This window comes from Teleopsis dalmanni, chromosome 1 (assembly GCF_002237135.1).
Source record: "Teleopsis dalmanni isolate 2A chromosome 1, ASM223713v2, whole genome shotgun sequence".
Classification (NCBI taxonomy): Eukaryota; Metazoa; Arthropoda; class Insecta; order Diptera; family Diopsidae; genus Teleopsis; species Teleopsis dalmanni.
In genome coordinates, this window is record NC_051846.1 from 169,993,609 (window position 1) to 169,999,446 (window position 5,838).

The following is a 5,838-nucleotide window of genomic DNA, read 5'->3' on the forward strand; positions in this document are numbered from 1 at the left end:
GAAAAATGATCGCATTACTACACAAATGTATATAAAACAAACATTAAAAAAAATTTATTATTAATACTAAGCTTCCAAAAGCTTAATAAATCATACGCCACCTGCCTCTTTCTATTAAAACTATTTGCTTCTTTTATTTACTTATTTATTTATTGTAAATGAAAGAAAAGGGAAATTAAAAATATTCATGAATTTTTCGTGGCATACGCAAACAGAAGCAAACGTCAACAACTCACTCTAACGACGTAATCGCATTGTAATAAATATATAATATCAAAAATATGAAAACTTGAAAAAAAAATTCCTAACGTCGCGCACTCCACTCATGTGATTTGCTACAATTCAAACATATTGCACTACACATACAAACACAAAAGCATAAAATATTTATTACGCCACCAAAGAACGACGACGACGACGACGACAACGACTACAACTACTACTACTAAAACACTAATTCACAAAAGAAAAACTTTGTAATAGCAATAAATATGCATAACAACAAAAACAACAACAAGAAAGAAAAATGACTATACAAACAGTAACAACAACAACAGCAACAAGAACAGCAATGTCTTGCTTCATTATTTGTTGACTGTGTTTGCTTGGTGCTTTGGTGCACAGACACAACGAAAGCGAAAGGCCATTGGCCGGAATTTTGTTGACCTACTAAACAAAAGTAAACTTCACACTGTCATTGCCGTTGTAGAAAAAAGCTTAAATAGTTACATGAGTTGTGTTATGAGAGAATAACGACTGCATGAGCGAGCGAGCGAGCATGTGAGTGGAGCATATGTTTACTTATAGAGAGTGAGTAATTTGTTTATATGTATTTTAAAAGTTAATAGAATGAGTGTATTTTTACTCAAAAGCTTTTGGATCATTTTTTTGTATTTTTTTCTTTTTCTTTGCTGAGCGTATATCGTCTTCAATTTATGTGAGAGTATATATAATGTTTTTTTTTGTTTAAACTGTGTACGCCGGCGTTTTTACAAAAAGCTTTGGTTTGGTTTTTTCTGCTCTTGGCTTTTGTGCACTAATTTGTTGTAATGTGTGTTGTAAATGTTGATAATCAAATTAACGCAAGTAAGGAAAAAGTTTTATGTTACTAATATCAATGAAAGGTTGAAAAAATTCAGAAATAATTAATGAAACATAGTTTTTTTTCTGCTTATAAATATTACTTCTAATTTTATAAATATAAAAGTTATATGACTTTTTTAATTTTTTTATTATATTAATTTAATTTATTTTATTTAATAATAAAATAATAATTTTTTTATTTAATTCAATAGTAAGAAACGTTAGTTTTTATTTAATAATTTGAAATGTACATGACTTTTCAAATTTCTTTTTAGTTTATTCATTAAATATATTATATTTACAAGTGAAATAGAAGAAATTTATTAAAAAATTTCCACAACATTGTAGAATCTTCATTCCCGTAATCAAGGGAGAAATATATATATTATAAATACTTTAGGAACCTTAATGTAGGTCTAGGACCTGGAACAAAAAGATACTATTAACTCTGTCAATACATTTAATTTGTCTGAATAAGCTTACTAGACTTATCCAGGTATATCCAGGTATAGCTTACAAGTCAAGTTATTAAGTTATAAGAAAGTGCAGTCAATCAGAAGGAAGAAGAAGCGAACGCACTAGCGTAACCTTTTTTCTCAATGCACTGGCCTGATATGATTAAAACATAAATTCATGAATTTGATATACATCCGAAACATATTTTACAACAATAATCTCCTTTATCAACAAACCAAATTGTTTTTAAAAAATAGAGCTTTATCGCCGGGAATGTAGTAACAAAATGGCGTCAATGCGTTACTTAAGCAGGAGAGGAAGCATCAATTTTTTTTTATATAAAATGTTTAACGTTTTATCTTTCTTACAAGAAATTGACAATTTGTGAATATTGTCAACAATATTACTGGCTTAAATGTTCTGCTTTAAGAAAAATTGAGTTATTTTTATGGATGATACCTTAAATTGCCATGTTTCCTCATTTTTTGGAATTATTTAGTACAATATGAAAAAATATTATTTACATATGATCCATATTGTACTTACTCCGTATACCTTATAATAGTACGATCTTCTTCTTATTTTCATTTACGGTATTTTTTCACAATTGCTTCTAATATATTATATTTAAATTTTAAAGAAAATCAATATAAACCAATTATTATATATGTTATTATTATTTTTAAAGAGGTTTTTCAAACAGTAAGGAACTACAAAAACAATATTTTTTTTTTATATTATTTTTAATTAATTAATTTTTGGATGACCTCAGCTCTTTCGAGAATTGCCAAATATCCATAATGAGTGGTCTTGGAAATAATTTTTGTATTTAAATTTTTGTAAATAATTTTTTTGAAACTGTAAGTACCAGGAATCAGACTCGTGCTCAGACCTTAACCTATATATAAATTATGTTTATAATTTTATATATAGTTTTATAACCTTATTTTTATAATATATTATTATATTACTATTTATCTCTCACGTCAAAAATTTTTTATATAAGTTGAAAGCATTTATTCATATTTTCATAAAAAAAATACATAATTAAAAAATAATTCATTTATTTTCAATATGAAATAAAAGTAACAAATAAAACTATAATAAATACTATAACAAAAACGTGGAAAATCCAATAAATATTTAAATAATAAAATAAAAATTAAATGACAAATTAACAAAAAAAAAAAGAAATTGAAATCAAATTTAACAAACAGTAAACAAATATAAAAGAGTAAAAGATAATAAATAAAACTATATTAGATAATATAACAAAATTTTAAAAATCCAATATTTTTTAAGAAATAAAACCAAAAAAAAGAATACAATTTAAAAAAATTAAAAAAAAATTTAAAAATAAATAAAAGATAAATTAAAAAAAATTTAAATCGAATTTAAAAAACAATAAACAAGCAATTTAAAAAAAAAAACTAAACAATTTTAAAAAATGTAACTCCAAATTAAGTTGACACAATTGTTTATAGAAAACAGTCAAACATTTGTAAAACTCAGTGGATTATCTTAGTGTAAACTTTTCCCTTAAAGTTCGATAACCTTTAAAATTAATGGTTATAACACAAAGCATTTCTACTAAAAACAAATATGAAAACAAAAATTATAAAAAAAAAAATTACAAACGAGAAAATTAAAAAAAGTGCGAATCATGCTTAAGCAGGTAACGTTTAGACCCTGCCTACTAGCGATGGATTCGGTGATAATTTTAATGATGATGTTCCATTATTTGTCAAATATTATACAAAATATAAAAACAACAATAAAAGACAAACCCGTGCAAAACAAAACAATGTATGAAAAATTATTTACGTCAATTTTTTTTTTATTTTTTTATGTACTTAAAATTTTTTTTAATAACTTTCACTCATCTGCACTTGAAGTGAGGCATTTTATATATAAAAATATTTAAAATAACAAAAGCAGCTATAATAACTACAGTAAAAAATAACAAAAAAAAAATTTAAAAAAAAATAGGAATAAAATAAAAAACTAAAAGTGCGAAAATTTTTTTTTTATTTGTTTTGCATTATGACTTTGTTTTATACCATATTTTCGAAGTTGGAATAATCAGTGTTGACAACTGTTTCGAGTTTGTTTATCTGGAAACAATGATAAACACTAAAGATGATGGTATCTCAAAGATTCAAAGAACAAGCACGCTTGCAAGATCAGCTTCGTTTTTATTCAGAGCACTACTATCGCCTTTTAGTAAGTTTAGTAAATGATTCCTCCAAGTGTTAAGAATGCCTCATACACCTGTCACCAGATTACCATTTTTATCTTTGCAGGAATTAAATCCGAGCCTTTAACAATTTATCAGGAATTTAATTTTCTAGAATTTTGTAGTATATGCGAGCCATATTCCTGTCGCCCAGCTTCTCAAGTTTTAAGTACTTCAACTTCCGTCTTTCAACTTCCGATCTTTTCGGCATTTAAGACACTGGAAGTAAGCTTTTCATCTATCATGGAAGAGATCCATGATGGGATCTTGTTTTATAAATAGGGAGCAGCCATACTGCCTTATGTATATTGAGAAGCGGAAAGCAGAAACCATCATATTTCTTACCGTGGAACAAGTATAATGATATCACGAAATTTTTTAAGTGACTCTTTAAATTCCATGTATTGGATTTTAACCTGATATAGCCAGATACCATAGATATTGTCTAGGAGAAAAATGGACTGCAAATTTGTATTGGAAAATTAAGAAAAAGAAAATAGCTTCTTTTTTTGTCGTACGGTGTTATTAATGGACTATATCAAAACAGAAAAACAGAAAAAAATAGGAAAATTGTTTTTAACAATATTTATGAAATTTTTTTTTGCAATTAATCCTTTCTGACTTCAATTTACAACGAATTTGAAATATCGTTTTGAAAAAGTTAATTCGAATTCAAAAAATCTTTTCAAAAAAAATTTTTTTTCAATTAATACATAGGATTAATTTTCAATTTTAAATCCAATTCGAATTTTTAAAAATTTTTTTGAAAATGTTTTTTAACTAGTTCGAATTCGACATTGTTTCAAACATTTTATATCAATTAATCCTTTGTGAATTCCACTGTAAAACCATTTTGAATTCGAAAAATTGTTTCAAAATAGTTTTTTTCTAAAATTATTCTTTTCTGTCTTTAACTTAAAATGAATTCAAATTCGAAAAAAAATTTTCAAAATATTTTTTTTCTAATTAATCCTTTGTGACTTCAACTTTATAACCAATTCAAATTTAAATAATCGTTTCGAAAATGTTTTTTAATTAGTTTTTTTCTGACTTCGACTCTAAAACGAATTCGAATTCAAAAAATTGTTTCAAAAATCGAGTAATTTTTGTTTTAAATTAATCTTTTCTGACTTCAATATTAAAACCAATTCGAATTCGAAAAATTGTTTTTAAAATTATTTCCAAAAAATTTTTTTCAATGAATCCTCGCTAAAATAAACTTTAAAATTCTGTAGTTTGGTAAATGGACCCCATACAATGATGATATTGTATGTTTATATGTAAGTCATATGTGCATATAATTGTTACATATATGTAAACTAATTGCTTTATGTAAATTAAGCTAAATATGTGGAACGTAAAAAGTTTGTTTTTCTATTGAGAAAACTACCAGCTTCTCTAATGGCAGTTAATTTTGTTGAAATACCCTGTATTCAGTCTGAATAATACGTGCTGTATAATTACATGAACATACAAAAATTTTGTGTTACACTCAAATGAGTTGAGCATTCATTGAACACACCTACAACATTTGATACGAAGTAAATTATTGAATTAAATAAATTTAAATTCAATTGAACTGAACTGAAATGAACCGAATTGCACTGAAAGAGAAATCAAAAAAAAAAATACCAATTATTTGAATTCCGGTTCCGGTTTCAATTGTGAATATATTTTTATTAATTTTTTGTTATAGCAATTTAAATATGTGATGTAAAAAATTATGGATCATACTTATTACATTATATATTAGAGAGAAAAAAATATGAAATGAGAACACTTAAATGCCGACTGTACTACATAAATTAATGCACATTACATAATTACTATTGTGTAATTTATGCATAAGGAAAATGTGCCCGCGGCATTGTTGCACAATACCACAAAAACAAAAACTCCCACATTTCAAATAAAATTTATATTGCATGAAAATAAATAAAGCAGTTTTTCCGCTGCTTCTTCTTTCTTGCTTTTATTATCTCTCATTTTCTCGAACTCTAAATACTTTATTTTCTCTGCATTAATATTTTGTTATTTTTATTTTTTTTAATGCTTTTTTTTCC